Source organism: Dipteris shenzhenensis, unplaced genomic scaffold, assembly GCF_047967505.1.
Source record: "Dipteris shenzhenensis isolate YYH24624 ecotype China unplaced genomic scaffold, Dip_SZ_1.0 scaf0461, whole genome shotgun sequence".
In the NCBI taxonomy this organism is placed as follows: Eukaryota; Viridiplantae; Streptophyta; class Polypodiopsida; order Gleicheniales; family Dipteridaceae; genus Dipteris; species Dipteris shenzhenensis.
In genome coordinates, this window is record NW_028239767.1 from 27,501 (window position 1) to 39,505 (window position 12,005).

Here is a 12,005-nt window from a genome sequence, read left to right on the forward strand (position 1 = left end):
ATCGTAAGAAGGGGCGTTCCAGTGCGTTGCAGAACATTGTCGTAACTTGTATCATCGCAATGATTCCGTATCGGTTGTTCTGATATGTCAAATGCATAGCCGACCCGATAGTGGGAATGTTGCCAGGGGACCGAAGCCTGCTATTACGGAGATTGATTATTATCTTATTCGTGTGAAACAACTCGGTGTCCAGGGTATTGCATTCCAGTAAGTTGAGTCTTACCCGGACTCCCATTTATTTGGAAAATCTTCGAATGTCTTCTCTCTCTCAGAACGAGTTCGGACTACGATTATGGAGATTCAGTGGAGGTTTTGTGAACATTTGGTAATTGGATCAATAAACCCACGGACATTCTTGGTGAGATAAATGAAATACGGGATTTCCCTTCTCCTATTCGTGGGATGATGAAGAGGAAACGGATACTCAATGCCTAATGAGTAAATATGATTCATTGAAGTAACCCGAACTTACTTCAAGACTTTCTATTCAATCATATGGAAAGCTGCATTCGATGAAAGTCGCACGTGCAGTTTGGGGGGAGATCCTCGACTAACCGGCGGATCCACCCTACAATATGGAGTGAAAAAGCCCAAATAAGATTCTAAGATACAGTCGAGATAGAATCGGAATCCGACATATCTGTAAACTCATGTTACACCGGAGCAATGTAGCGAACAAAAAGAAAAATATAGAATCGGATCCGATTTATCGTAATCGATTAGTAAACATGTTGGTTGATCGTATTCTTAAAGATGGCAAGAAATCATTGGCTTATCAGATTCTCTATCAGGCTATGAAGCGGATTAAGGAAAAGACGAATAAGAATCCACTGTCTGTCCCGCGACAAGCAATACGTAGGGTAACTCCCGATATAGTAACAGAATCCAAACGTGTAGGTGGATCGACTTATCGAGTCCCCGTTGAAGTAGTACCTGCAGAAGGAAGAGCTTTGGCTATCCGATGGTTATTGATCGCGTGTCGAAAACGTTCAGGTCGAAGTATGGCTTTAAGATCAAGTGATGAATTAATGGATGCTGCCAGAAATTCTGGTAGTGCTGTACGGAAGAAGGAGGAGACTCACAAGGTGGCAGAAGCTAATAAGGCTTTTGCCCATTTCCGTTAGTTCCGGGTTCGTTTCAATCCACAACCTCTTATTGGTGGATTGAAACCTTCTACTCCGGAGCGCAGGGTATTAGGAATCAAGATACGCCAGAAGCATATGGATAAGCAGAAATTAAATAATGGGAGAAAGAATATCCAAGTCATAGGGGAAATTTTGTCACTGGTATAGTACCTCATGAAAAAGAGAAAGACTAGTGTCGAATCGTAAAGTCCATAACATCATCGACATGATCAACATGATCGACATGACCAAAGTGATCGACGCAATCGACGCAATCAACATGATCGACATGATCGACATGACTAGAATGATCGACACAATCGACACAATCGACATGATCGACATGATTGGCACTGCCCGCATCCCCGCGACTCCCACCATTCTCAACTATCTCCGCCTGGGGCGGACTACTCACCTCGGGGGGGGGGGGGGATGTCAGGCAACGCCAGCAGATATTTATCCTGTATGTCCCTCACCTCGAATCGATGATTGAGTCGTAGTACATCTAAGGCAAAGCTGGCATCTCCCATGATGTACTCGAGGAGCCGAACTAACGTTGACTTTCCCGTGGTTTATGATAATAAAAGGGAAATGCGTCTGAAAAGAGAGTCAAGGTTTGAAGAAGTATCGTGCGAAAACAAAGGGAAGTCTTCCCGTTTCTTCGGATATTCAATCAATATTAGATTAGTTGACACAGGTGGGATTCTGTGATATACTATGGATCAACAGGCTCATCAGCTTGGGTAATCACCAATCGTTTCGAAAACCAAAAATTACCACGACCGCAACTTTAGAAAGACGCGAAAGCGCAAGCCTATGGGGTCGCTTCTGCGACTGGATCACCAGCACTGAAAACCGTCTTTACATCGGATGGTTCGGTGTCTTAATGATTCCCACCTTATTAACCGCAACCTCTGTATTCATCATTGCTTTCATCGCAGCTCCCCCTGTAGATATCGATGGTATTCGTGAGCCTGTCTCCGGTTCTTTGCTATACGGAAACAACATTATCTCCGGTGCTATCATTCCTACTTCTGCAGCTATCGGTTTACACTTCTACCCAATCTGGGAAGCAGCTTCCGTTGATGAATGGCTATACAATGGTGGTCCTTACGAACTGATCGTTCTTCACTTCCTACTTGGTGTAGCTTGCTACATGGGTCGTGAGTGGGAACTTAGTTTCCGTTTAGGCATGCGTCCTTGGATTGCTGTTGCGTACTCAGCTCCCGTTGCAGCTGCTACCGCTGTGTTCCTGATCTACCCAATCGGTCAAGGAAGTTTCTCTGACGGTATGCCCCTAGGAATTTCTGGTACTTTCAACTTCATGATCGTTTTCCAGGCTGAGCACAACATCCTTATGCATCCCTTCCACATGTTGGGTGTAGCTGGCGTATTCGGCGGCTCTCTATTCAGTGCTATGCATGGTTCTTTGGTAACTTCTAGTTTGATCAGAGAAACTACTGAGAATGAGTCTGCTAATGCAGGTTACAAGTTCGGTCAAGAGGAAGAGACCTACAACATCGTAGCTGCTCACGGTTATTTTGGCCGTTTGATCTTCCAATATGCCAGCTTTAACAATTCTCGCTCTCTGCACTTCTTCTTAGCCGCTTGGCCCGTAGTAGGCATCTGGTTTACTGCCTTGGGTATCAGCACCATGGCATTCAACTTGAATGGTTTTAACTTCAACCAATCCGTGGTTGATAGCCAAGGTCGTGTTATTAACACCTGGGCTGATATCATCAACCGTGCTAACCTAGGTATGGAAGTTATGCATGAACGTAACGCTCATAATTTCCCTCTAGACTTAGCTTCTGTTGAAGCTCCTTCTGTAAACGGATAATACCTGTCTGGTCGTGCAGCATCACTAAATACCAAACCTCGCATAAGGTTTGGTATTTAATGGAGATTCGTCCGATGGAATGAATAGAAATAATAGTAATATCTCGCCATAATCTTACAATTATCAGTTTCCAATCTTGGATTCTGGGGAATCTTTGAAACACCCTTCTAGGATTACAGAGAATGGGAATCAAAGATATTCTCATTCTGATTAGCGGAACGCTTGTAGTCCCGTACCCACTGGAATAGATTGAGAATACATTTTTCACCTAACATATTTTTTCTTGTATTAATATATAGACGAATAATACGTACGCGCATCGAATGAATGACCCTAGTAGATCTTGTTCTCTCCCAGTTAAGAAAGCTGAATAGGGAAAGTAGGGGGCGGACGTAGCCAAGTGGATCAAGGCAATGGATTGTGGATCCATCACGCGCGGGTTCAATCCCCGTCGTTCGCCCATCAGGTTGGAGAACTCGTCTTTATCACTCGGAATAAAATAAGTTGATGAGGAGATAGATAAGACATAGATAGGTTTCTTCAACAATTCGAGATTCCCGAGACAGCTTCAGGTAGGTACGAATACACCCACAAATCACCACATCGAAAGTACTCACTCCATTGGGCCTTGAATCTTTCGATATTATCTATATAATGGAATGTGAGAGGTGGGTAGTATCTACCACATATAGATAAAGTGAAGAGAGATCATGAGGTAAGAGAAGTGGGAGAAGAAAAAGTAAGAAGTCCAGATTTATTCTCTGAAGTTCCGAAGTTAGCAGAAACCGATGGATTCCACTACTCATTTGAATCATTGAAAAATCAAGATCTAGGGGAATTTCTAATTGGTCTATTCTCCAGTTATGAACCCTCCATCAAATTATTTGACTTATGAATTCTGAGTTCAATCTTTTTACGGAATCTGCGCGATTCAATGAAGCGGGGTAATAGCGTGACTCCGGGAATCCTGATGTTACTAACAATACCAATTCCTATGCATCGTTCAGGTGAGAGAAATTTGATCGAAGGAGGTTCTATAGATCTAGCGAAACTAATTAATAGAACTGGTGGAGTAGTAAAAAAACCAGCAACAAATTCTGTTGAATCCTTCTATCCTCTTTCTCTATCAATAAGATGCTCACCTGCTGAAAAGGATAGAAAGGGAAAGACACGTAATTCTTACTATTCGGATTCAAACGGAAATATTTCCACAACTTCGACGAGGGAAGAACCGCAAGTTCCCATATATAGTGCGATGGATCCTTCGGTTTCAGATGGATGGAGGGTCCGGCTGATGAGGGATCCACTCCCCATCAAGAATATATCCAGAGATGTGACTGAGAGGATTGAAAAATCACTGGGGGATAAGAATCTAGAAGATTCAAATGAGTTTTTTGAATTCTATATAAATGTGATACTTCGTAAGGATGACTGTTACTAAAATGATTCTGATTCGTTACTTCTCCGGAAAATCCATGACAAGCAAAGGGTTAATTGGCTACAAACAGCAACATTAAGAAGCGATTCCTTCATTCCCGTAATATCGGACTTTTGGGACAAAATGTTACTCGAATCCAGGGATTCAGTAGATCGGCAGGGAGATGAATCACCGTTCTATTCCGAGCGGAAGGGTCTCTCCAATTTGTCTCTATTTCCACCCCATAAGAATACAATGTCATCTCGTGATGGTGTATCCCTATCCTATAGCGATATAAGAGATTGGTTAAATTCCATTGACGAGGGGAGTTGGACACTATTCCGGGATTACGCCGATTTTTATATGTGGCATTCCTGTCACCAAAGTCCTTCTCCATGGAATAAGGATGAGCGCGAATTGAATCTAACGAGATCTCTCTTAGAAAAGAGATTTATCGAACTTGATTATCTATCGGATAATCAATTACTCACTGAGGTACCAAGTATATTACTAGAAATTTCCTGTGGTTTCTCGAAGTATGTCTCCTCACAAATAGAGACATCTAGAGAATTGGAGGCTTTTCATAGCAACTCAAGGGATGAGTCTGATTCCAGAAATCAGAAGGTTGGGAAGGAGATACCTATCGAAGATACTTGTTTATCTAGTTGAAGTGAGGAGAGAAATCCAGAATATGATTCAATGAAAAGATCTGGAAATGGCTTTGTAGGCAGTTACTCTCCGGAGGAAAGAGCAATATCCACTGATGATTCTCCAGAGGCGGTGAGTCACGGCTTTTCAACAGAATCATCTATACATGAACTAGGTATGGGTCCCACCGCCGATGGAACTCCTATTAAGACATATTTGGCAGAAGAATGATATAAGAATTCCGTGTCTTTCGGTATCGGAAGAATATCTCATTTATGGAAAGTAGAGAGAGATTGTCGGCATTTTACACTCGACTCTCCTTTATTGTTGGGAGATCCTTTCTCCCCTTCTGTAGCGGGAATAGCAGAAAATGATTCCAATAAATGTATTGATTCTTCCTAGAATCGTAAGTGGTTCTTCCAATTATTGGGGTTAGATTCCCACGGAAATGAGGGGGAATTTTCTATTCTACACGCCTATTCACAACTAATAAATGAATCAAGAAACCGACTGACTGGATTTCTTTTAAGAGTTAAAAAATCGAATTTGATTTCCAGTAAGGTAAGAATTGGTAGTAGTAGCGAGGAACCTAGGAAAGCCTTTCTATCGAGAGGAGATCTATCATTTGGTGGAATACTTGACGAGGAATCAGAGATGCAAAATGGCGCATACTTCGATCTTGATAAGATTATTTCAAACCGTTTAGAGATCCTTTTCGATGTACCTGTAGAAAGAACTGATGGAAGTGAAAATCCTACTTTTTCAGATGAATCGGGAGAGGGAGGTAACATATCTTCAACATACTCTCTAGTTAGGGTATATGAACGAAATAGGTTAATATCTCTCTACTCAGTATACACGCTCTTTTCGCGTGACTATTTCTGTACATTAGCTAGTGAATATCTATCCAGAATCAACTATCAATTGGGTAGCCGGGAGGGGGGCGAGGGATCTACTGGTGTAACAAGAATTGCAATTGAATAGAGATTATTGGAATGGAGGGGTAACATAGAGCGTTTGTTGCATGAATGTATTATTTCCCCAATTGATGAATATCCAGATGTTCGGTCAAATGTGCACAGGTGGCTTGATACAATCAGAGACTTGTCTTTTTCCCCTTCCAAGAGAGTATTCGCAGAAATAAGATCCGACTTAGGTAGATCAATCTATGATCTGTCGATATTAGCACTAAATAATATTGGTATCACTATTCGTAGTACGGCTGGGAGGAACAACAAGTATCCCAAGGAATTTACCAATATATCATCTATTTACCGAATCATTATTCCCAAGTATATTAGTGAAGAAGCTTCGACAGATGGGATTGATTATCTTGTCTATAAATTGAACAATATAGATTATCCACTGCTTGATTTCCTTCTGAGTTCACTCAACCTCGATGAGAAGATATCCTTTCTCAAGAGAATCTTCGGTAGAAAAGATAGTTTCTTCATCGAGTCCGGATTGTTAATGGATGAAGAATCGGTAGGCTCCTCAATCTTCCTAAAACCCGCAGTTAATCCATTTCTTGTTGAATCATCCTGTATCGAATGTATTGGAACAAAACTCCCGAATGGTGCTTATTCCGCTACGGGAAGGCAGGATTGGGATCTGTTTCTGGATAATTTGAATTATGGGAAAGGTTCGAATAGGAATATTGGGAGTATTTCGGGATCCATTTCCGATGAAGTAGATACACCAAACTTTATAGATTACTCGCATTTACCCGTATTGAACTGTGCCGGAAGGGATTTTATCTCAATAATCAGAAGAAGGGATTCGTTGGTTGGAGGATACAGCAGTAGTTACTCTGACATCTTAGAGAATTCGTATACGGGCTCCGGTGATGAAGTCATCCCATCTCTTGAAATAGGATCCTTAGATACAAAAAATATCACTTCATCTATTCAATCCCAAGTGTCTGATTCGTTGTTACCCAATTCCTCGCAACGAACGGAAAGGGAAACTATTGATCATATACTCGCAACAACCGAATCGACTCCATCTGATCTGGATGAATCTGCGATACCACCACTAACTCATTCAGATAGATTTCTTGACTCTATTTCGGATCTAAGAGGACTACTGACGGGGTTGAACTTATCTCCTCGCGAAACGGGAGATTCGTCTCTATCTTCATGTGGTAGCGATGGAAATTACTTGGAAAGAACATTGATAAACTCTAAGCTATCGGCTGATTGGCGATCTCGACCCCGTCTCAAAAATTCGGGAGTGGATCAAGTCGATTCGGAGGGATCCATTGAGAAGAGATCAAACTCGAGGAATGATTCTATTGGGAATCAATTCTATCAAAATGATTCACACATTGGTTATTTTTGGGAATCAGAAGAATCTGAGACGCTTTATTGGTCAAAGAAATTCTCATTATGCAGCAGTGTAGCATCAAGATCTCCAACAGGATTAACTGGAGAGAAGGTTCTGTACGAAAATACGAGGCTTGCAGATACACGTGTCTAAAAAGAACCTATTCTTCCATCTCATCTCATTAATTTCGATGAGTTATCAAAGGATTTAAACAAATATAAGATCTCTTGGATCTTTTGGAGAGACAATATCTGCGAGAAATGGAGCCCATTCGGAGAATATATACCTCGGTTTTTCACCCCTAACTGGTGGAGATACTTTTATGATCTGATTAGAGAGATATATCCAGAAATAGTACTCAAAGTAAGTGATGACTTGAATTACACTTTCCCCGGAATTACGGAAAGAGTTGCTGAGGATATAGGTAATGCTAGAGCTTGTTTATCGTTAAGCCTAAGATCAAGATTCAGAAACGATTCCATCAGTAACGTATTATCTAAAATAGATCTCTCTATTTTCGAAGAAATTACTAACTAAACGCAGGTGTCGCATTCGAGATGGTCAGTCTTTAGATTTTCGAATAAGTATGCCCCATCCTACCTCGTTTTCTCGATATTATTTGTTCTTGCATTTCTCAAGCATTATTTATCTGCTGTTTCGGGTTCCAATTCCCCTCACTTGTGGAAACGTTTCAATATCACCGGATATTTAATAGACCCAATGCGTGGGTTTTATCTGGAAAAGGTAATGTATTCTCCCTCGACAAGGTAAATGTAAACGAAAGATCTACTGATACATTCCCTGAAGAGATTCCTGAATTATACAAATAATATAATCTTCTATTACCTTGTGAAAAATGAACTAGATTCGTGGATACTTCGTAGGAAAAGCTCCGACACCCTTAAGATTAATAAACAATTACTGACTCAATATCTAGTGACAAATAAAACTATTTCCAAGTATGAATCGAAATTAAATTCCAATTACGATTCATTGAGCGGTGGGATTAATCACGAACCCACCCCAGAAGAAGGATCTAATCTTTTGTCATACCTACTTCGGATTCGTCAAAATGATCTATCAAATTACGAGATCTGTGAGTTGGATCCTGCGGAGAAGTGGGCTCTTCTTGCCCTTGAAAGAAATATTCTCCTTTCAGCGACAATGAGACGAAAAGGCATTCCGAATATTCCATGTCGTGACGTACCTATTTTGCTTTCATCAGGATTATTACCATCTGAAGGAGTTCCACTAGTAGGACCCATAGAAACTGGACGATCTTATGTAGTTAGGGATATAGCATCCAATTCCTACTTTCCGTCGGTGAGACTGCCATTGAGGAAGTTGTTATACAACAGATCATATTTCAATAATGTACGTGGGACTTTCATTTCGAAACAGAGCGTAAACCGATTGAATCTTATTTTTGCAATAGCAAAAGAGATGTCTCCCTGTACGATATGGATTCAAGACATTCATGAGTTGAATGTTAATCGCCTGTATCACAGATTAGAAGCCGATCCCAGATTCTTACTCTGCCTAATATTGAGGAGTATCGGTAATGGGCGCAGGAATCCTTGCATTCGCAAGAATCTCGTTATTGCTTCGACTCATGTACCTGCAAAGGTAGATCCAGCTTCAATAGCTCCGAATTGGTCGAACTAATTGATAAATCTCCGAGGGTCTAACAGGCGTCAGCGTCAAAAAGAATTGTCAATTCTCTCGCGTGTCAAAGGCTTTGAAATAGAAGCTGATCCCTCTTTTCTCGAAGGTACTGGGTCTGGAACTACGGGTTATAGCAAACGAGATCTATTTTCTCCTGCTAATGAAGCATTATTAATCACTACTTCTAGAAGAAGAAAGATTGTATCCGATAGTGCAATTAAATTAGCTTTACGTAGACAAAATTCAATTGTTACGTATATAGGTAACGGAATCCGATTCGGTTCTGGATATGAAATACTTCCTTACAATATAGGAAAAGCTATTCTGAAAAATGGTTTGATAGATACTTCCCCTGCAGATCCCTCATTTATTGGTAGTAATACACTGAAGAAGAGGTTTTACCACTTGTATAACTGGTATTTGGAACCTTTAATAACCGAGTCAACAATTAAGGAATTCGCTATACTTCCGCATATCTTAGGGCTATTGGCCGGATTAGCAGCTCGTGATCCTTGGTTCGGAATGGATATGAGAGAGGAAGAGAATCTCGTTGTTATTGATAAAGTTGTAGAGAATGATTCTAACTTAGCCTGTGGTATCTCGGAAAACCTTTTGAGGGATTTCTTATGTTCAGAAATCTGTAGAAGTAGAAGTCAATTCGCTAATAGTCCTCCTCTTCCTTCTTCCATCGAACCCAGGTATTCTCCAGATATAATCTCTGCGAGTCGTTCTTATAAATCTACAAAGAAGGGGGTGTCTAAGATTCCAACTGATTCTGAAATGGAACAGTCGAGTGAAGTAGACTCGATTCCGAAGGAAGTGTCGCGTGGGATTACTTGGTCCCCCAAATTTTGGCGTTTTGGTTTCATGCGAAGTGGCAGTTATGAATCGATAAGAGTATTATCCGAATCGAATAATTTGTATAATTCGATCTTTTTTCATCGGAATCAGGATCAAATCCCCCAACGGGATTTCGAATTGAATAAGATTAAGTCTAGTGGAAAGAAATCGCATAAGAGAAAAGGATATCTTTTCAGTTACAAGAGAGCCTCGGGTAAATCGAGACAAAGAGACATTAAAAGATTAGAAAATTAATTGGATAATCTATCATTACGCGAGCAATTTCTTGAATTAGGAATCCCCAACTCATCTAATCAATACGAAACGCAATGTAATCGATCCGATGAACCAATTCTATTCCTGGGGGGCGCTTCACCTGGGATCCCATGCTTCTATCTCAGCCGGATCATAACATTCCCTCTTCACGTCATAGTTTATTAGCGAAACAAGAACTGGTACGGAGGCTTTATGTTACTTACGGTACGAGGAGGGAGCGCGAGAAACATTTCTCAAATGAAAAGATTAGAAATTTCTTTCTTCTTCGTGGATATGACCGGAAATCGATAACTGAATTATCTACCAAGCGGTGGAAGAATTTCCCTTCGGGTGAAGAACGACACTTTGAATACGTCAAAGAAACCTAATTCATGCATATATATTTGCAATACCCGCAGATATTTGTTCCTATTCACTCGTATCAAAGCATTCCAATGGAAGATTTGCAAGAGCGATTCCTTCGTTTCAGGCTTATGGTTCATAGAGATAGATGGATGAGACGGAATCGTCACTCATCCAAAGATTTTCTCATTCATAACATGTTGTTTGAAAGTTACCACTACCTATTCAATCTATTTCGATTTAGTGGGACGTCACCGGATCGAATAACAAGACAATTATTGAATGGGAATTCGATATCGCATCATAAAATCTCGGATATTCTTGACTCAGTCTGGATCCCTAGCAATATATAGGGCTATTCAGGATTCGAATTGGTGAAAGGAAGATACATCTTTTCCCCTTACTGATGCAATAACTTCTGCTTATAGAATTCCGGATAATTACTAAGTTATAGATCACCTTCGGAGTCTTCCTATTCGGGAGATGGAAGCAACATTCGAAATCAAGAAGGAGTAGGAATCTCTTATATGGAAAATGTAGGAAGTAGTTCGTAGAGGACGTAGTAGTTTTCCAACATCCTTATCGGAACAAATCCTTGATGAAGATGTCGATCCATTCTGTTTGAGATTCTCCGGAGATTCAATTTCTCGGTGATCAACGGTAATATGGGGAGGAAGGAGGGGCATTCCCCTCATTCATCTTTACATTCCAAAAATTCATTCTAAAGTTTGGATTTTCCCGTATCCAACTAGATAATCAGGATTTCAAGTCCTTTCCATTGTTTCCATTGGAAGGGCTCTAAGGACCCCGGGTCCTTAGGGGATGGACCATCTAACCGAATCCCAAAATTTTAGTTCATTCAAATTCACTAATAGGGATTCTTGGTGACATCCTAACTAATGCCCCGACTAACTACTAGGATTTCTGGTCCTAGTCCAGATACTGGGGTCTCGTGACGCAGTTTCATCACACTCTAATTGGCTACTACGACTTTCAGTCCCACCTCAGGTACTAGGATTTTTAGTCCCCTCGAAGGATTTCAAGTCCCCCGTCTTCTTCAAGGATTTCCAGTCCTGTCTTCTTCAAGGATTTGAAGTCCCCTGATAAGGATTTCTAGTCCCGTTGAAAGACCTACTTGGATCTCCTCGAATCTCGGGATTCTGAGTCCCAGCCTCACTTGAGAAAGAAGCAGAAGGTGTTTCCTATTCGATACCTAATACTTCATATCCAAATCCCCGGACGGCGGAGAATTCTGGTCTCAATAATCAACAATCGGAGGATTTGCATCCCCATGTTTGAGGGTTGGGCACTGGAAAGACCAGAATCCTCCGAGGATTTTTCTTCCTATTGGGAGTTTGGGAGGCACCGGAGAGACCACTTGTCTCTCGAATCGAGGAGGTATTTCGAGTGCTCATTTGGGAGATAAGCAAATCAATTGAATGTGAATCTTTAGTGGTAGAGAGAATAAATCTTTGATAAATCTTTTAGTATATAAGGGTTCGATCTGAATAAGGGTACGAGACCTTCA